Source organism: Dermacentor andersoni, chromosome 6, assembly GCF_023375885.2.
Source record: "Dermacentor andersoni chromosome 6, qqDerAnde1_hic_scaffold, whole genome shotgun sequence".
NCBI classification, from domain to species: Eukaryota; Metazoa; Arthropoda; class Arachnida; order Ixodida; family Ixodidae; genus Dermacentor; species Dermacentor andersoni.
Window position 1 is genome coordinate 125,903,204 of NC_092819.1, and position 22,057 is coordinate 125,925,260.

Below are 22,057 nucleotides of genomic sequence, written 5' to 3' on the forward strand. Positions count from 1 at the left end.
GTGTCGTTGAAAAAAATAAAGCAAGATAACGTAAAATGAATAAAAAATACTGAATTTCGCCTCAAAATGATAATTCCCTTTAATGAAAGACAGGTATCCTTGTGCATATGAGGACTTCTCGTGTAGGAAGTTAACCGAAATATTGTTTTTACTATAGATCAAATACTGTTAAACGATGACGAGGGAATATATATACGGATGGGAAAATACAGCGATTCGCGGTATAACTGTGTGCATTGTTGCAAAAGTGGCGTGCCTGCGGATGCATTTAGACACTTCATATGGTACGTACCACTGACGAAACAAACAAAACAAAGTATTGTTGCCTAAATAACATTTCATTATGCTGTAAATACAAATTCTGAAGTAGTTTCTATGGAAGCAATGGCATTATGTGCATATTTCAATTGATAACGTCCATGGTCATCATACTTCTGTCAAAAACAACGCAGGCACGTAAACAAAGCAGCTGGCGGAGACCATAGCACACACGACAAACATGAATTTGTTTGAGTATGTGATACTCTAAGTAAAATTTAAGAGTGAAATATAAAACCGTTCTTATTTAATCAGAAAACAGTGTAGCCGAAAATGACAATAAATATTGAGAGTTCGAGTACAAATAACAGTTTTTATCTTGTAAAGGACAAAAAATACGAAGTTCACTGGATAGAAAATACGTTACACACCTACTAGAAGCAGTATGCAGGATAAACACCACACGTAATGTGTGCATGTATGTTTACATCCCAACAAAATATTATTCATTGTGCAATATATGTCGCTCAAGTGCGTTTATTTGAATGCACTTCGGGAGCAAGTTTTCAAATCTGGCCTGAAAGAAACCAAGGAACAGTTCACTCGTCCAGTTTTCGTTATCGCGAGATAAGCTATATCGACACTCCGGCCGCGGTTTTGCCGTCGCCATCGCCGTGATATTTTGTATAAAATGTAAGGGTGATAACACCGTCGCCACGCGTCGCATGCCGTGGGTAGGAGTGAAATCACGCGAGGGAAGCCGATGTTCGCGGCTCAATCTGGCACGCACGAAGAATGGAAGCTGATAGCAAACACGCCGCCTTCCATCGTGCGAAAAGTTGTGGGTGGATGGGAGGAAGACAAGGGATCTTTGTGCTCCCGCAGCAAGTGTACATTTCGTGACCGGGCGCAACGGGAACACTGTGGCGGGTTGATCTCGCGAGCCATATATGGAGCAATGCGGGTAGGGAGTGTGGGAGGGAGGGGAGGGGGGAGCCCTGTTGGACCTTACCTGCGTACTTTTCGCCATGATAGGGATCGGTGTTCCATTGTGTTCGCTGTGTTCTCGCCGTTCTTGCGTTGAAGCAATACACCGTACGAAGGTCACTTTGCTCGCTTCCGCTCTTGCTCACAGCAGCGTCTTAACCGCGAGTGTCCGCGCTCATCAAAAGTGTTCTGTTCATGTTAGCTCGTGTGCGCTTACGCTATGTCTGTTAATTCAGTTAGTACGCGAATGTTTACAACTTTACACGACCGATAATATTACTTCACTCATTTCTTGCAGCTTTCTACTAATTTGGTGTCGCAGTGAATGCTTCGAGTTTTGAGCGAAAATGCAACTTTTTTATTCTAGATAGCACTTCAAATGTTCTATCAGCGCTTTATTTGGCGGTGTGTCATGCCGACTGGAACCGTTTGTGTTGACTTTGCGGGGTGCTTTATGCTAATAGCTGCTACCCGAGGGAGTACACATGACTGACTTATCAACCAGGACTGATATATATCGGAGACGTACTTCTGCATCTCCGCTGCGGGAAATAAAATGGAACAAAGGATTGCCTTTGGTATGTTTCTAATAGACATACTGGTCTACGGTTTTATGCAAGTACCTTAACGCACGAATGATATAGTATAAATAGTACATTTTGTAACACAGCAGCTCATTGTTTCGGTAGTAATTACCTGATTATGAGTATTCTTTGCTCACATGTTACCGAATCACATACTAAGCAACCAGCAACTTGTAGGTTGTTTCGGTTAAAGCATCTGCTTACAAACAGTTGATTTTTTTATGACTTGCGAGATGGTGAGCCCGATTTAAAGGAATATGTTCCTCGAAGCGTTTTGCGCCGGCTGGCTCGGACACCCACAAAAGCATTAGAGTTGCACGCCATGTGCATAAGGTTGGTGAGAATATGAAAACGTAGTTACGTAAGCGATTAAAACCGAAACTCGTCTACGCCTGGAGAGCTTGGAAAAGGGTTTAGATTGAGGAATCAGGGCAGTTCAAAAAAGACGAAAAGCTACACACGCGCGCACATATATACACGTATATATATATATATATATATATATATATATAGATATATAGATATATATATATACGCGTTTGTATTCACACGCACAGACAAACGACCAAACACGCGCATGCACACCCGCACGTGCCAGCCCGACATTCACACAGCCCTTCAATGGGTGTCGTCGCTGACGACTACATTTGTCAGCGGAACGACATGTAGAGACGGATGCACAGAAGGATGGATGATACAAGGGAAATCTAATTTGAAGCAATTAACGGCTGCCTGATTAAGAAACATTATGTGGATTTAGATAATGAACAGATCGATTCCTTCTTCCTTCAAAAAAGTACCCGTGTTATGGATGGCATAGCATGACAAAATATAAGTCCCAAACGGGTTTTCTGGAACTCCGCATTGCTACGTGATGCTCATACTAGCCTAGCTGAGGAATTACGCCTATAGATACTCACTCAATTAGGCCAGGCAGCGAAACTTGGTCGTCGTAGCGAGTTCTTCCTTCACCTGCAGCCGTCGGCGCCGTGGCTTAGTTGGTTAAAGCGCCTGTCTAGTAAACAGGAGATCGTGAGTTCGAATCTCACCGGTGCCTTCCTGTGCGTACCTTTTGCTTTTCATCGTGCTCATTTACATTCTGCGCAACATTCTACTTACACCTTGCATTCCGTTAGGCCGCCAGATAATTTCGCTTTAATTTTACAATGTCAGTGTGACATTGATTAACCACGACGTTTTTCACACTGAAAAGAAAACCACTGTTTTGAAAGAAAGAAAAAAGGAAGCTGCAGCTTCATAGAGCTCGGCTCCCCAAAGGCATGGGCTATGTGATTTGATAAATATATCAGTTTTATTTCCACGCTTAATAGAGCACTCCTATGTTGTCTCCCATAGAAGGCTTTCTCACCTTGTACAGGCAATCGGAAAGCACTACTTCTTAAGAAGGGAAAAGCAATGGTCGGATACACGAACAAATGTAGGCAGCACCACTGTTAACACCTCATACCTGTGACACAATTTGGTACATTTTAAAAGTCGACTCTTCAAAAGATTGTTTCGATTAGACGAGGGGGCGTTGTAGGCGCATATTTATATTTGATTTACGATAATTACACATCTATTTAATTATTTTCTGGAAAAAATGTCTTTTCTTAAAATTTCAGAACAACTTGGGGTCCATAGAATCTAGCTATCTGACTGCAACTTTCTGATCATGTTCGTCAAAATACAGCGATTTGATGCCTACTAGTGCAAGTAAGACAAAACGGCATCAAAATGATGCGCGGAACAAGATATACCGACCTATTTGTGTAGAGCTATGGACGAATTTTGCCCATTATTTGCCGAAGAAGGCTCAAACTATACTCAAATACGTTCGTTCTAAGAGTGTTTGCCTAAAACCGGTACCGGAAGTTTGACTTCTCAAAATAGAAATATTTGCCGATACCGGGGCTACTGAAGCGGAGAAATGTGCGTCGATCCTAATTGTGATGTACTCTAAACAACAGACCCTATGGCGCAGTTATGCGTCCAAGAAGACCTTGTCCTTCATCGATCTCAGCCACTCTTGACATGGATTTATTTGTTCCTGTTTATTTACAACATTTTTCATAATACCTTACAGCCATTCAGCAATGCATTGGGTAAGCGGTAACTACAATGACTTAAAGCTAAGAGAAGTGTTCTTCAAAAAAACAATGGATCAAACTAGCAATATCATTATTCAGCCTATGTAATCACACAGAACACCTCCCCAAAGTAGTGAATACAAAAAGTACATATACAATTACAATTATTATCATAAAGACGTACGCGGGGGGGGGGGGGGGGCGCACACAGTTTTAAATAGCACACAAAAACCATTGCACTAAGGTGAAGGCATACAAACGCGAACATATCTATATCAACGAAAAATTACTGGAATTGAAGAGCGAGAAATGGAAAGAAAGAATGAAAAAGAGAAAGAAAGAAAGAAAGAAATAAAGAAATAAAGAAAGAAAGAAAGAAAGAAAGAGAGAAATGCAGGACATCTAACAATTTCAGTCTCCAAGGTAATTTGGATCACTAAATATCTAGGTAGTTGATGAACAGGTTCACATCAGACATTTTGCAGATAACTGCTTGCGTTTTAATGAAGAACACGTCTGGCTGATCAAGTTTTCCTCAATACTAGAGTTCGCAGCATACACATGCTGCCAACTTTGAAAAGTGGGAGGTAATGCCAAAAAGTGTGTTTTTATTAAAAAAAATAAATAGAGAACCATTTTAGTTTGTTCCTGGAGCCTTTCATTACAGCTATCTAACACAAGTTACCGAGTACAAATGCCAGTGAAAAAGTGGAATTTGGAACAAAAATATAATGGTGCAAGCCTAAACTTTCGGAAGTGCTATTTTGTGCTAGCAATCAGAAATTTTGTCTGGGCAGGAGAATGGGCATAATGTGTCCACGATGAAATCATAAATGAGACAATGCAAGGTGACATGGGTTCCGTTTCTTTTTTTCAAGTCACTGAAGTGCAGAGACCGTAGTTTCGTGGAATGACTAAGGAACTCGGATAAAAAGAAATGGCCGGATGAAGTGCGTAAGTACCGCTACCTCAAAAGCGTGGAATGATGATGGAAGATGTCAAGGAAGATGGCAGCCAAGCAAAGAACAATTGAAAGTGTGAATAGACTTCCGGGAGACATTAGAAAAAGTGGGAGAAAGCAAGACTCTAAATTGGATGCAAGGAATGGAAATCAAATACAATGCACTGAAATTCACAAAAACGGCAAGAACTGATGAGGTAAAGTATGTGTATTAAGGCAACGGGCAGTTACTGGCTATTTTAGATCCGAGATGGCCACCTGCTGACCATAACATACCGGGAAGACTGTGTCGTAGGATGAGGCATGCGTGTGGTGCAAAAAAGTTTAAAACTTCTCTGCAGGTCCTAATGTCAAAATATTCACCCAGCGAGACCCATAGGGAGGACCCACCCTCAAGTATCATTGACGTTCAAACAAAGCTGAAGGATTAACTGGTCAGTGCTCTTGATAAGTAAGAGACAATTAGAGTATTGGTGGGAAAAAAATGCAGGAGAGAGGTTTATAGAACCAAAGTCAGTGCAAGTGTAATGGTAAAATATCCTGACAGATGATTTAAATACAAAAGATGAGGTCTATATTCGATAGGCAAATGGCTCGATAGCCTCTTTTAACCAAGTAGGCAGGAGAATATTGGTCCCCGCCCCGTTTTAAAAGGGATGCCAATTGACCTCATCAACATCATCGTCTTAGGTGGTACAATAATAGACTCTGCTGGAACACAAACTTCTAACATTTGCTCATCCGCGTTTGCTTAAGCGGGCCTTCTGAGGCACAAATAAAACACGAATCTGCACAACTAAAAATTTTTAGGCTGTACGTTCATTATTAGTCCGAAGCTCGAATACGCGTTCATTGTTTGTGACACTTGTACTAAATGCAACATGCAAGCACTGAAAATGTTACAACGATAATATGCTTGATTTATAGTACTTGTGACATCATCAGACAGACTGTCCGACTTTTTTCTATGAATTTTAGGGATACGAAATCATTGCACTGGCCACACAAAATTTACAGTCTACGATTTCTGTTATATGTTAAGCACAGTATGTTATTACTCAGTCCATAACCTTGCAAAATGCTGATAACATCACTAACTGCAAGGAACCAGCCAGAAGATTCACTAAGCCCGTATAGCGTGAAAAGTAAATTTTGCTAATTGTAATTTTTTAATACGCACAATAAATAAATGGAATTGCCTACCTCTGTAATCCGTATAATCGGCGCAAAAAGAGAACGAACGTCTTAAGGAATAATTTTTTAGGTTAATGCAGGTATTCGGCATCGAATGTTCGTCAAGAGGAATTCAACTTTTCTATTACGGCAGAAGTTTTTGTTCCAACAAAATAAGAGGTGTTGGTAACCAGTTAAACTTTTTAATGATAGGTTCGAAGAATCTTGCATGATTGCCCGTCTTCTGAACCTAGCAGCAGTTATGAAAGCAGATACAGTTAGGATCGGCAGAATCGGACCACTAATGGCAGCTCGCCAAACTGACTGCTAACTTATTGATAGCTAATCCTTCATGACGAGGGATCCATACAAATCTAATTAGTGTTAAGTGAGAATGTATTAAACAATGAAATGTATGTGAAATATGTGAGCCACTATTTGCATTGAGAGCTGCACATAAAGATTGAGAATCCGCTATTATTACAACTTCCGAGACTGATGAGTTCACTTTTAGTAGAGCCAATGTAACCGCCAGAAACTCAGCTATAAATACTGGTATGAAGTCGGGAAGTCCTAAAGAGAAGGAGGGGTCTAAAGTCGAAGAGAAAATTCCAATTGCGGATTTTTCTTTCGTTTGCAATGCATCTATCGCTGCGACAGCGTTTATTTTTAGCTCCAAAAAGTGATTCTGTAACAGCCCATTTATTGTTTAGTAAAAGAGGTGTTTTGCTTTGTTTGGGTATATATTGTCAAGAGCAATCTGGAGGTTATGTCTCACTGGCAGTGACAGGGATCTCGAATAATCGTACAGCTAAGGGACTAACAAGTGCCTGAACGAAGATGTCCTCAGCAGTGTGGAACCGAGGCCAGGAAGATTGAAAATATTATTGCAGGCTGAGAAATGAAAATGATTTTTACTTTTATAGGGAACTCATGCATATTTAGGAACGTTTCGATTGGTAATAACTGAAATCTGCACAAGAGAGACGGTAATAATACATTGTTGGCAATGATCTTTGGTAAACAATGACATAGGCTTGAAGCTTCCGCTTGCAGAAGAACAAGGGGATGTAATTTCTATGCTGACACACCTGAAAATAGAAGACATACAAATTCCGAAATTGGCCCTACGTACATTGTATAAATCATCACAAGAGAGTCTCTCCATATCCCCGATGGACTGTTGCAAAGCGTTCTTAGCATCCAACCGCTCGCACTCCTTTTTTATTTATATGTTAAAAGTGTGTGGGCCAATTAACCCGGTTGTCCTACATTATGCGCAGGTACTTTATTGAGTCCGCCTGAGGTATATTCTGCAGGCGGTAGGTGTGATTTATACGCATTGCATTCGTTAATTGAAAAATTTCAATTGAAAGTTTTAAGACGTTAAGGGAGAGGGAAATATTTTGTGACCAGGTTTCTATGGCTTGCAGCGATGTTTGCAACCGACTACATAAAGAGTGGATGTCGTTGTCTGACGCAAAAACGCAATGTCATCTCTATATACAGATGTGTATCTGCCATTATAACAAGGAATAGAGCTTAGTAATATAGTAAATAATAAAACTCGTCGTGGCGTCTTCTGGTGGCACCCAACGCAACTGTCGACGTCTATTTGGTGAACATCCTTTGAGAGAACCTAAAATTTTCGGTCGGTTAGGAACTCATTAAACCATCTTATTATATATTTTGAGAAATTAAGGTCTGTTATTCGATTCAATAAAATTTGGCAATCTATGTATCAGTGATGTGGCCACACACAGTGACGGACACCAGTTCGCGTTGAGAGAACGAATGCCAGCAATCGTTTATTGCATCGTATATAATGGCACTTTCGGCGAGAGAGTTAGTGTGAAAGGAAATGTACCGTTGGGAGGGAAGGTTATCACGAAAGGAAACGCCGGGCACGTTTGTGCTCGGAAGCAAAGATAAATGCGCGCACAAGCAGATATGATACTTCCCCTCCTCAATGAATAGTTCACTTGAAAAAATTCTCGCTGTCACTTTGGCAATCTATGTATCAGTGATGTGGCCAGACACAGTGGCGGACACCAGTTCGTGTCGAGAGAACGAATGCCAGCAATCGTTTATTGCATCGTATATAATGCCACATTCGGCGAGAGGGTTACTGTGAAAGGAAATGTACCGTTGGGAGGGAAGGTTATCACGAAAGGAAACGCCGGGCAACGACCCAGCGCAACGTAGAAAGAAGGAAGGCCAGGATGGTGGCGCTCCTACGCCGCGCGACAGAACTCCCTGGCGACAGCTACTTCGTTGACGCGGCCCAGTATGGGAGCAGCAACAATTTCACGGTAGTGTCGATCAACCACAGAGGTTCGACCGTTAACGCCGCTTCGGTTCGAAGCACGTCGTCGCGTGCGGCCGGGCAAGTGGCCATTGCCTTGGCGCTCCAGGACGACAAACATGCCCATATCTTCAGTGACTCCAGGGCAGCCATCCGCGCCTTCAGCGTTGGCGCTATGTGCAAGGAAGCCTGTCGCATCCTCGACGGCAAAAGCATCGCCACCCACACCCTCACGTGGTTCCCCGCTCACATGGGATCCATCATGGGAGGCCCCACAAACCTCAACGAGCTGGCCCACTCATAGGCGCGAGGTCTCGCTTTCCGCGACCATGGAGAACTCCAACGCCGGCGCGCAGTGGTGGAGAACAAAGATCAACCGACCACATACAATGAAATTGCGCAACACTTTTATCTCGGCAGGAGAGACTTTCCCCTTCCACACAAGAAGTTAAATAGAGCGCAGGCATTGACCATCAGATTATTGCAAACAGGCTCGTATCCCAGCCCAACTTTATTCCACAAGCTTTATCCCGACACCTATGCCACTGGTTCTTGCAGGCACTGCAATGACATCGCTAGCCTAGACCATATGCTCTGGCGTTGCCCCTCGTTACGAGGCACAGAACGAATCAATGAGGACAAGTGGCTCTCCGCTATCAAGAGCCCCGATGCCGGGGCGCAGCTATGGGCTGTCCAGAGGGCCCATGATGCGGCGGTCGGGCATGGCCTGACTGTCCCAACGTGGGAGCGGCCCGCAGCGCGATGAGTCGCGTACCTCAGGACCTTCATTAAAGTTTTGCATCCATCCATGTCACTTGCTGAATTGTTCAAAGTTTTCCGTGCAGCCCAAGCGTGCGGGTGGCCTAGCTTGCCTCTGGGATCTTCTTAATATTGGCAACGGTGGCGTCAATGCTATCGCAGGCAGTAGTACATTTGTTGATGACGGGTGTGCTTCAGACGATGTGCTTGCATCATCATCGAAGTTGTCACTCGATTCATCCTCCGATGTCTCGCAGTGGAAGTACACTTTCATTCTCAGCAAGTGTTCGGGGTTTCGCCGTAGGAGCTTATCGTCTGCCGTCTGGGCATAATAGAACTTTGGCCATGCTGGCACTAGCAGTCTGGAATTGCATACTGGAATATATCGACTCCCATGGGGAGCTATGCGAGAGTCGGGGTTGGACGCATCCTTAGTCGTTCTGACGGCAGGCCATATGCATGGTTTTTACAAATTGCCCACTTTCACATCAGAGTTTCGATATCACCATCGAGACCTCACCAGTATACCAGCTGTCTTGCTCTTGATTTGCATTTAGCTGTACCGAGATGACCGTCATGCACACGTGTTAAAATTTCTGGCTGCATGCTTGCGAGAACTACAACCTTTGTCCCGTTGAATAATATTCGGTCAATTACCGAAATCTCAGAAGCCACTGGTCTCAGCTGGCCTGTGACGGGCTTTTCTTCCGTATTCTGCTGCGGGACAACCTTGAGGTATGGATCCGTCGCGGTCTCCCGTGCTGGACGGGCCATCGTCTTTTCACTCACGAGTGCTGTCACGACGCTGACGGCATGAACTTCGGCGTCGCCGGTGTCCACCGCAGTGACGTCACCAGTGCCCGGTGATCTGGACAGCATGTCCGCCAGCTGCATCTGTTCTCTGGGAACAAACAGCAGGTTGTAGCCGTACTTCAGAATTCTTTAAAAAACGTTGCACCCTGGGCTGCATATCGGCAATAGCTTGCTTGAAAATATGAATGAGAGGATTGTGGTCGCTTTCATGCAGCAGCGAACGACCATAAACGTAGAGGAATAACTCCTAACAGCCAAATACTAGGGCAAAAGCCTCCTTTTCTATCTGATAATGCCGTTGCTCTGTATCTGTCAGAGCTCTCGACGCGTAAACCACTGGTCCAGCCATCCTCGTAACTCTGCAGGAGAGCGGATCCAGTATCGCTCCGGGAGGCGTCTGACGTCACTTTTGTTTGCTTGCGTGAGTGAGTGAAATAACTTTAGTAAGTGAAATAACTTCATTAGTTAAATCAAAAAGTTTAAGTAGTGGTTTTTCTTCTAGTGATATGCATATGGTTCTCCGCTCTCCGTCATGAGTGTGTGTCTAGTCAACTCCAGCGTCCTGCTTGATAAGAGATCGCGAAGCAGCCGTTTTCTGGGCTAGCGATGGCAAGTGTTTGCTGAAGTACGCAGGAGCAGCTGCTCCGTTCGAGCAAGGTCATGGCTAGCTGTTTTTATCGTAACGTTTTCCACGCGGAATGTGCTGCACCGTGACACCGTCAACTTTTCCCACCGGAGGTTTGATAACTCGTAGATAACCTGCAACGTATAGCCGCTGAAAGACGGTGGCAGGAAGAAAAAGTGGCGGGTTGGTGAATAAAAAAAGTACAAAAAGAAGTGGTGGGTGGTCTCTTAGAATGAAGTATACGCTAGAATGTTTTATTTTTATTTATGAACAATTATATTCCAAAGCAACTTAATTTCTTGGCGCTGATGCACGTTGCTTTGCACTGACATTTGATATGGACCTCGTCATGGCACGCCGGCCTTAGCAACACAAGCAACCTTGCGTGATTCTTCTTAATAGTTTCGCTGCAAAAGGGAATTGAAGTTAGCTTTGAAAATGAGTATTTTTTTCAAAAAAAGAAAGGTATCTCTGTACATATAAGTACTCCGTCTTTAGGGAGTTCTCCAAAACTCTGTTTTCTATTATATAATTTATACAGCATACTATATAACGATGAAGAAGAAACAGATATACCTACGCGAAATAAAGGGATATTGCGGTTTAAATGCATGTACCGTTGGGGAATTAGCCTCGCTACGAAAAAATTTAGATAGACACTTCACATTATATATATCTCTCACGAAAGGAACGAAACAAGGTAGGATTGCATAAAAATGTGTTAAGTATCGTGTACACTAATTTCTAGGCAAGCAATAGCAAAATATGCCTTTCAGTTGGTAACAAGCATGATTGTAATATTTGAGTTTAGGCCAACTGCCGTCGGACACACACAAGATGCACAAGACAAACATGAATTTGTTTCAGTATGTTAAATTTAAGTAAAATTTTGCAGTGAAATATAATACTGTTATTAACTGAATGAGAAATTTAGTGGAGTAGGCGGAACTAAACACAATAAATATTGCGAGCTCGAGTACAAATAACAGTTTTATCTTGGAAAGAACGAAGCATATCAAGTTCACTAGATGCAAAATACAAAATTAGGTACGCAGCATAAATACCGTACCCAATAATATCGTATATGATTAAATTGACACAAAATATTATTTCTTGCGCAATATATGACAATCAAATGCGTTTATTTAAATTCAGTTGAGGCTGAAGTTATCTCACGTTACTCGGAATAAACCAAAGAACAGTAGACTCGTGCGGTCTTTTTTTCTTCTCGAGAGCCCTTCAAAAGATCTACCAGAGCTTTCTATGGCCATGAGTCATGCGGACTGAAGCCGGTTGTGTTGACTCTGCAGTGTACGTTATGTAAATAGCATCTCCAGTGGGAGTACACATGATTGACTTAGAAACCAGCAGTGACATATACCGGAGGCATACTTCTGCATCTTCATTGCGGGAAACAAAACCTAGCAAGGCATGCTTCTAAAAGATATACTGATCTTGTGTTTTATACAGTTACGTTAAATAACGAAGTACATATTATAAACAATACATTAGGTAAGACAGCTTAAAAAAGAATTTTTACTCTACGTTGCACCTACATGCGTTTTGCCAATTTAAGAGCATAATGTCTTGGCCCTCCACCGTGTATTTCATTTATTAACACCTTGAAGGCACGAAGACATTAGACAAGAGTTCTGGGGCAATACAAACATCTGTAAATGTTGTTACTTACGAATAAAGCCAACAATCACTGTACGAGGCTCTATATAGTGGCATTGGTAAAACCATGCCACAGATATCTTTACACAGTGTTTTATTTTTCATTTCACAAGGACCATCACTTGAAAAACGAACAGCTAGAAAGCTCACACTATCGACCGCTACCTTAAAATATCCACGAAGCGTTCCGGCCATGCTTTCTGTTGTAACGTGTGCCGGCAATGCGGTACTCAACCTGAGCTGGCACGCAGTGCGCATAAAAGGTTCACGTACAGCGGTCAGCGATTGACACGCGATACTTGGACAACATGGCGGCTGACACTTTCCTGCCTCACTGGGGGGCACTGGTGACACTGAGACTGTGCATTTTTGTGTCACGTGACTGCAATAATCTTTCGGATGCATCGTAACTGCATTGGGCCTCCTCAGCGATCACCCAGCGTTCACCGGTAGCGCAAGAAGCGCCAGCCACCATGTTGTCTAAGTATCGCGTTTCAATTGCTGTGCACTGTACATCGCAAAATAAGCAAGAAAAATCCGTTTACCAGCTGTAGAACAAAAGATGTGCCAAGCCCACACCCCGGTCTCTCACTCTCCTGAAGAAATTTGTTCGGTAACAGCTTTCCCATGTTGAACCCCAGATGAAAACCACGAAGCCCCTTTGCAACCTTTGCACGTTTGCTCTGGAACAATACAACATTTACGTGACGTATTATAACTCGGTGATAAAAAATACATTGCGAACTGTCGCCCTTGTAAAAAAAAAATAGACAAGTAACTAACTATCTTTCTATTGGTTTATTTTTTTTTAAGGTGTTGGGCTGGAAAGCACGAGGTCGCGGGATCAAATTCTGCCAAAGCGGCCACATATCGTTCGGGGCGAAATGCGAAAACACCTGTGTACTTATTTTTGGGTGCACGTTAAAAACCACAGCTGGTCCAAATTATTCTGGAGTCCCCCCCTACGGCGTGCCTCATAATCAGACCGTTGTTTTGGCGCGTAAAAGCCCATTATTGTTTTCTTCGTTTCTTCGCTTTGGCTCAACCAGTATTTCGCGCTGTCATTGTTCTTGTCGAGAGAAATATCAAGATACCTCGTCAAAGTTTTCAATCAGCTCACATTCACCACGTTGTCCAGGGCAGAAAATCCACGGCTTCCCCAGTGGATGATCCACAGGAGATTCACAGACGAAGGTAAATGAATATGGGGTAGTACAGCCTTAATTAAAGATTTCTTAGAATTCTCAAAATCATTTTCTGCAGATAAGGTTTTACAGTGTGCGCTTGAAATTTAATCAATGAAATTTATAATTCAGCTGCTTAAGAAATGCAGCTATGCCGGAAATTATCCCTGCTTTCTTTTTGTCGTTTTTTTTTTCTAGCCAGGGAGGATCATTTATGACGTCCTCTACAGGACAAGACTTACGTTCTATTGTTCAATTTAATTCATAACCTTGCCCAGCAGCATGTTCACTATTAGCCGACGATTGGTTTCTCCGAGTCTACATCATCAACGTTGTTTCTATCATGCGTGATGCGTTTAGCTGCACCATAACCTTATTTAACATAGCCGCCGCTTTGAAAGGAAGTTGGATCGCTCATAAGTGAATTCTAAGTATGGCGCGAGCGTTATAGTGCAGTTTGGAACCTGCACAAGCACCGGCGGCAACAATGGAACATACAGTCGCCAGCAAAATTCTGGAGACCACTGCCGTTACCTTCTTTTGATTTGCCAGCCTAGGGATGCCAACTAATATAAAACAAAACAGCCTATAAGCGCCCTTGTTTGACCAATGCAATGCAGTGAGACACTTAGAGGTAGTATGGCTGCGCTGGAAGAAGTTAAACTTTTTTTATAGTGCCATGGTTCCTAAACTTATGGTCACGACTGCAAGTTCATGTATGCATAGGTAGCGCAGTAAATCCGCCTGTAATATTTGGCTCGGTGATTATATCGTTTTCACTTATACAATTACATTGCTTTGTTTTCAGGACAAATGTACGCCAAACACAGGTTTTTATTTTTTACATTATTTTTCGTCTGCTGTTTCTGCTTGTGGAATTGCCCCCCGTCATGGCTTTATGGCTGTGGCGTTGTGCGGGTAACTAAGCACTAAGGCGTGGCATCAAATCCCGCCCGCGGCGGTCGCATTTTAATGCGGCCAAATCGCGAAAACGCTCGTGTAACGTGCATTGTCTGGACGTCAAGCAACACCAGGTTGTCAAACATAATCCGGAGTCGCCCACTACGCCGTGCCTCATAACACAGCTCGCAATTTTGGCACGTAAGTACCCAGAATTTTGTTAATTATTGCTTGTGGGAACTCACGAGATTACTATGCGTGGAAGCGGTTTATTTCCATGACAATGACGCTTCCAAAATGAGATATAACAAGAGACTTGCAGCAAGTCGACACGCTCCTTCTGTTTGGACGACATTTGGGAATAAAAAACACGCTAGTTAGAAGCATGTTTATATTGATCTGTTCTTTTATTTCCGTTCACTTACCGGACCATTACCGAAAAAAAATCAAAGATGTGCGTGCCCTAACATCTGTATTATATATTACACAACGCGATCGAATAATTAATTCAGTTCTCCTCATCTCTCGTCAAAAACGATATATTTTACAGGCACGCCTCACGGATCCAGCGAAGAAAGGCCCACCAGATATCTACGTCGCGTGGGAAGTCAAAATTGGAGGTGCAAATCTGGAAATAAAAGAAACAACATATATATTATGGAGTTTAACGTGCCGAAACCACTTTCTGATTATGAGGCACGCCGTAGTGGAGACTCCGTAAATTTCGACCACCTGGGGTTCTTTAACATGCACTTAAATATAAGTACACGGTTGTTTTCACCCCCATGAAAATGTGGCTGCCGTGGCCGCGAGTCGATCCCGCGACCGCGTGCCCAGCAGCCCAACACCATATCCACTGAGCCACCACGGCGATTAAAAAGAACAATAAAAGAGAGGTCGAAGTGCATCTCTGCATTTGACCTAGAAAAAGAAAAACAAGTAAATCTACTTGCATTAAATAGTAAAAAAGAAATCATCTTCCTGGCGCCTGCCACCCCTCCAATGCCAGCGTGTGACCCCTTCCTCCTGGCATTCCACAAGCTGCCGCCCTTGTGTTTTCTATGTTTTTCTTGCCTCTCTTTTGTTTATTTAGGCGGGACTGTATGTACTCGTGTTCGCATTCATTGCCATTACGTATGCTCCAAGCGTTTTATTGTTTTCGCGAATGAATGAGCATACACTTACGTGCAAGCTACGTAAACTATGCTTGTTGCTCTCGTAAGGACGTGTATTTACGCATGCGTTTGAGTCCCTTTATATTTGTTCCATTTTTGAGTTCACAAGCTTGAACTCTGGGTGCTTTCCATCTCTCTTGGTGAAGGTTGGTCCCCGACGGAACGTCCAAATAAATGTTTGTGTGCCTTTCCCTTATGTGCACCTGCGCTTTTGAAGTTTTATTGAATATCTTCGAAAGGATAAATACATCACACACACACCCATGTACATATTCAAAGGGTGTGTCCTGTAAACTGCGTCAAAATTTGAAACAAATATGCGGATGCCACATAGCTGGACACAACCAACGTACTGTTTTTTGCGCTCGCTTGGTGCAAGTGCGACTATATCTTTTTTTGTATTTCGTGCAATTACATAATAATTATCAACATATATTAACTTCTTAAATATTACATTCACATCAGAATGCTCAATCAGAAAATTGTAGTCCTTTATAAAAAATTACCGATCTATCTGTCTGTTGCTCTATAGTGCTACATGAAAGTTTTTTCCAAGGTTGTAAGAAGGCCAGGGAAGCAAGCGAAAACTGGCACGCGACTAGCCTACTTTCTTGTATCTTACGGGCCTTGCTTGCCTCTTGTTAAATTTTTTTTTATGCGGAACGTTATGTGGCAATTCCCGAAGCAGTAAGCTGGATCGGGATTTTTTTATGATGGCCTGCAGCTTTCTGATTGACAATTTTGCTGCAATCATAATATTTGAATAGTTCATTCAGACGACCGAGTTACTGCGTCATGTTTACTTCACGATATCTGCTTACTTTCGTGTTTCTTATTCGTATTGTTGGAATCTCAGCGCTGACACCCGTTGTTGCAAATGGGTCGCAAGCCCCAAGGGTAGCGTTGGCCTGGCGGCCTGGGGCACAACTGGAAGCATCCGAAGGTCCTGGCAAAGCATGAGTTGATTGCTAACAGAACAACTTGTTTATTCTAGCATCGCAAAAGAGCGGCCGGTCAGGTCGACCGAAGTGGAGAGACGGGAGAGCACGTAACTCAACGGAAGAAATCGGAGCCTCTCCCTTGGCGTCCGGGGGCAGCTGCTTTTATACTCTCGGAGTCGAGGGGAAGAAGGAACGCCTCGTCAGAGGCGCACGTGATGCGGGGCACGGACAGGCTGAGAGACACGTTGAGACGAGTGTAGTCCGCCGGGCCGGCGGGCCGGCGCCGGTCAGACCTCCTCGCTTCACAGTTGGGGAGCTCCTCTCCCCGGCTGCCGCGCTTTGACAAGACCAACATGCACACACACACACACGCACACACGAATACACGTGGCATTGAAACATGCCTGGACGCGCTTGGCTGGAGGCGTTACGGCAGCGTTGAACGGGCCAAAATGTCCGCCGCTTTGAATGAAGCCCCGGCGTCCGTTGCATCCGCGCCGGCTATACCGCGCGTCGTAGGCGAAACGTAACAGACCGCCCCCCCCCGGGGGAAGGAGATCCCGATGGTCAGGGGACTGCATCCGCTGTCCGGAGGGATGTCGCTCGATGATGCTCAAAACCGAAGTCTGTCGTCCCTCGGCGTTTCTTGAGCGCAGCGCACCGAGAAGGCCTCGTTCTGATGTTCAGGTTCACACAGGACACTGCAAAGTGACTTCGGGAGAGTTGCCATTTTTCTCTCGTTCCCAGCAAGCGTTAGAACTACGCCGAAACTCAACCGCTCAGTCAGCAAGCACGACACAACCCTCACTAAGCCCTGCCAGGCTCTTTCCCCTTTTATACTACTGCCTAGTTCCTTACAGTAGTCTAGCAGCACTCAGAACGCGTCCACAAATTGGAAAATTGCACTAGAAAGCACGTCATCACTTTGAAACACTAAACAAAAGGAATATGTTAAAAATCCTGCCTCAGGAAGAAAAACATCAGTAACAAATAACTTTGAGGCTGATTCTTACGTTAGGGGCTTCGACTTAAGCCATCGGCGTTACCGTTGAGACTCCCCTTTTTGTAACGCACCTCAAAGGAATGTTGTTGCAAAGCGAGGCTCCAGCGCAGGAGGCGGCCATTTGTGGAAGAGATGGTCTGCAGCCATTGGAGAGGGCAGCGATCCGTCTCGAAGCATGCGAAGCGGAGATCGCAGCGAGCGACCGTACACTAGCTCAGCTGGCGAAAACCCCGTAGCCGCATGAGGCGCGGTCCTCAATGCAAACTTCACCCCAGGCAGACACAGCTCCCAGTCAGTTTGCTCAAACCACAATTCTCTCACCACGCGCTTCATGACGGAGTGGAGCTTCTCAACGGAATTCGACTGTGGGTGGTACACTGAGCTGTGTAACAGCTTTACCCCGCACCTTTCGAGAAAGGCTGTCGTCAAAGCGCTAGTAAACTCTGTGCCCTGATCTGTCTGGATTTCCGCAAGAAAACCAACTCGCGCAAATATGGACAGTAGTGCACTGACTATCTTAACTGAGCTGAGTTCTTTAAGCGGCACTGCTTCAGGGAACTTTGTCGCTGGGCAGATCACAGTCAAAATGTGTCTGTACCCCGTGGCTGTTACCGGCAGAGGTCCCACTGTATCAATAACGAGCCGTCTAAAAGGCTCCGTAATGATAGGTACCAACTTCAACGGCGCCCTCGATTTGTCCCCTGGTTTGCCCACCCGCTGACAGGTGTCGCATGTCTTCACAAAGTGGTCTGCGTCCCGAAAACACCCTGGCCAATAGTACTCTTGCAAGAGACGGTCCTTAGTTTTCTTAACTCCTAGGTGTCCGGACCACGAACCCCCATGCGACAAGCGCAACAGATCCTGACGGTAGCACTGAGGCACGATCAGCTGATCGAACTCCACTCCTCTGCGGTCTAGATACTTCCGGTACAGGACCCCACCTCTTTCCACAAAACGAGCATTTTTCTTGGCGATACCTTCCTTGACATTGCAGCGTATGTTTTCTAGGCTGCCATCCTTCTTTTGCTCGGCCATCAAAGCCGCCCGGCTGACTTTTAGCAACCTATTAAGTCCGTCTGACGTAGGCGCGATGAGCAAATCTGCAGATAGCTCTTCTAACTTTCCCGTGTCGGGCATTTCCTCTCCAGTATCTGGTGCCTTCAACGCTACAGGCTCAATTTTATTCAGTTCGGACGTGCTCTGAATATCAGCTTGCTGCGCCTCTGATCCTTTCTCATTGTTCGACAACGTCGGCCCCGCAACTACCACCTTTGCAGCGAGCTCCCGAACCTTCGATCTGGTTAAGGCCTGAACGCTAGCCTCACCAAACAAAAGCCCTTCTCGCGCAGGAGGTGATCGGACCTGTTCGAAAATAGGTACGGGTACTGGGGGAGCAGCATAGATGACACTGCCGCCTCCGTCTCAAGTGCTCCGAAAGGTCCTTCAATGAGCACTTTTGCTACGGGCAGACACACGCTATGAGCTTCCACGGCTTGCTTGATCCATGCGCACTCGCCCGTGAACATATCGGGTTCTACGTAAGAGGGGTGAACTACATCCATTGCAGCTGCGGAATCGCGAAGCACTCAGCACTCTTTCCCGTTCACGAGGAGGTCTCGCATGTAAGGCTCGAGAAGCTTCATGTTCTCGTCAGTGCTGCATAATGACAAAAACACGACTTTTGTTTTTGTTTCTGGACACTGCGCCGAAAAGTGACCCGGCTTCTGGCACGTATAACAAACGCGCGCTTGCCTCGTCTCGAACCGCTTTCTGCGTTCGGCTTCGGCTGCCGCCGTCTCCTTACGTTCGGTCGGACTGCTTTCACTCGCATCCGCACTACGTGTGTCCCCCTTTGCTCTCATGGGCGTGAACTTCGGCCTCTCAAACTTGGAGCCAAATTCACCCTTTTGACCGTCCTTAGCTCCGCGAGCCCGACGCGTCACAAACTCCTCGGCTAGCTCAGCGGCTCCAGCCACCGTACTAACGTCTGGCCTATCCAAGACCCAGTGCCGCACGTTCTCAGGTAACCGACTATAAAACTGTTCCAGCCCGAAACACTGCAGAACTTTCTCGTGGTCACCAAACGCTTTCTCTTCTTTGAGCCACTCCTGCATGTTTGACATAAGCCTGTAGGCAAACTCTGTATATAACTCACTTCTGCCTTTCTCATTTTCCCGAAACTTCCGACGGAACGCCTCCGCTGACAGCCTGTACTTTTTTAGCAGACTCGATTTCACTTGGTCGAAATCCTCTGCCTCCTCTCTTTTCAAGCGAGCTACTACGTCGGCCGCCTTGCCGGGTAACAAAGTGAGCAAGCGCTGTGGCCACGTTTCCCGAGAGAACCCCTGCTTCTCGCGCGTTCGCTCAAAGTTAACCAGGAACAAACCAATGTCCTCACCAAGCTTAAACGGCCGCATCAGGTCAGTCATTTTGAACGATACTCGTTCTCCTGCACCGTGTGCCTGACTTTCATTACGAGCGTATTCCATCTCTACCTCGAGACGCTTCATTTCCAAAGCGTGTTGACGGTCGCGCTCTTCTTTTTATTTCTCTTTTTGTTCTTTACGTTCGCGCTCGTCTTTCTCTTTTTGCTCTTTAAGTTCCTGTCTTTTTGCCGTCTCCCTCTCCTCAATGGTCTCAAGGCATTTCGACAGCTCGTCATCCTCAGCTTCTAACTCAAGAATAGCCCTTAGCAGTTCTGCTTTTCTGAGTTTGTCTGAGACATCCAGACCGAACTCTCTTGCAAGCTCCAGCAATGTTGGTTTGCGCAACGACTTCCAATCCATGGCTGCTCTGAATGCTGCTTTCTCTACTGCCTACTATTGTCTTGCCGCAAAATAACCCGGCAGCAACGACAACCACAATTACCAGCTCTGTTTCTGACACTAACAAAAGCCTGGCAAAACTCAGAAGAAGAAGGTCCCGCACTCACCAAACCTCGCAGCCAAGAATTCAGCGCAGTCGTTCCGCTGCAGGCAACCAGTCATCACACAGGACTCGTTGCACTGCTCCCGGATGGTCGTTGTGCTGCTCAGCATACAGTCAACCGCATATCTTCGCTGCTGGCCTCCGTTGTCGTGATCTCACCGCTGGCAGACAGTTGTTGGAATCTCAGCGCTGACACCCGTTGTTGCAAATGGGTCGCAAGCCCCAAGGGTAGCGTTGGCCTGGCGGCCTGGGGCACAACTGGAAGCATCCGAAGGTCCTGGCAAAGCATGAGTCGACTGCTAACCGAACAACTTGTTTATTCTAGCATCGCAAAAGAGCGGCCGGTCAGGTCGACCGAAGTGGAGAGACGGGAGAGCACGTAACTCAACGGAAGAAATCGGAGGCTCTCCCTTGGCGTCCGGGGGCAGCTGCTTTTATACTCTCGGAGTCGAGGGGAAGAAGGAACGCCTCGTCAGAGGCGCACGTGATGCGGGGCACGGACAGGCTGAGAGACACGTTGAGACGAGTGTAGTGACGCATCCGCCGGGCCGGCGCCGGTCAGACCTCCTCGCTTCACAGTTGGGGAGCTCCTCTCCCCGGCTGCCGCGCTTTGACAAGACCAACATGCACACACACACACGCGCACACACGAATACACGTGGCATTGAAACATGCCTGGACGCGCTTGGCAGGAGGCGTTACGGCAGCGTTGAACGGGCCAAAATGTCCGCGCTTTGAATGAAGCCCCGGCGTCCGTTGCATCCGCGCCGGCTATACCGCGCGTCGTAGGCGAAACGTAACAGTCTTTATTGCTCTACAGAACATCCCCAGTGATGCTTGTCAACCTCGGGCATGGAATGAATATTTTCATCTCATGTGTAAAAGCTGTCACAAGCAGTGTGTCAGAGGCAGATGCATTTATGCGAGCCACTATTAATGGCTGACAGGAAACGGGGCCCCCTCAACAGCAAGGGCACACCACAGATCGCGAGATGATGGTCAAGTGGGCGGCTTTTGTGGAGCCCCACTGTGTAGACAGGAGGTATTGCCTTGACGAGCGCAGTTCACAGACAATTCCACGAAACGTACGCCGGGTATGCGACATCAGTTTGGCGAGGGTGAATGGAGAAGTCGTAGCGAATGCTGGCCGGCTGCGCGGAGCCCATAGACATGCAGCTGGCGTAAGTGCAGGAAGACAGGATATCATATGCGTAAAACAGGTTTGCAAAGCGCTCCGTATACTTATACGTGATGCTCATACTGAGTGATCGGGTGGGTTACGCAAGCACATGCGCGCCACTGAAACTAGGTCGTCGGATATCGGTGGTCTTGTGATCCGGGATTCAAATTCGAAACAGCGCAGGCGCCGTGGCTTAGTTGGTTAAAGCGCCTGTCTAGTAAACAGGAGATCGTGAGTTCGAATCTCACCGGTGCCTGGACCTACTTTTTGTTCAGATAGACGGCGTGTTTTTTTCTCCGCTGATAACATGGTCGTGAATAATGGGGCGTTCGAATTTGTATGGTGACGTAAATATATCACTTCGGTTTTGGCATCAGAGAGAGGGTTTCAATGGTGACTCACAAGAAGGTTTGCACCACGTTTACAGCCACTGGAAGGTACAATGTTTTATCTTGTACAGGCTTTTGACTGTGCAAATCGATGTTCCACGGCGCCCGCGCGCGCGGCGAACGTC

General features: G+C 45.6%; 2 non-coding genes across 2 annotated transcripts; both read left to right on the plus strand.

Moving 5' to 3' along the window:
• The first annotated feature begins 2,812 nt into the window (after positions 1 to 2,812).
• On the plus strand, positions 2,813 to 2,886 carry TRNAT-AGU (transfer RNA threonine (anticodon AGU)). The gene has a single exon. It is a non-coding gene; the product is annotated as a tRNA-Thr (tRNA).
• An 18,839-nt stretch (positions 2,887 to 21,725) lies between these two features.
• On the plus strand, positions 21,726 to 21,799 carry TRNAT-AGU (transfer RNA threonine (anticodon AGU)). Its single transcript has one exon. It is a non-coding gene; the product is annotated as a tRNA-Thr (tRNA).
• The last annotated feature ends 258 nt before the right edge of the window (positions 21,800 to 22,057 follow it).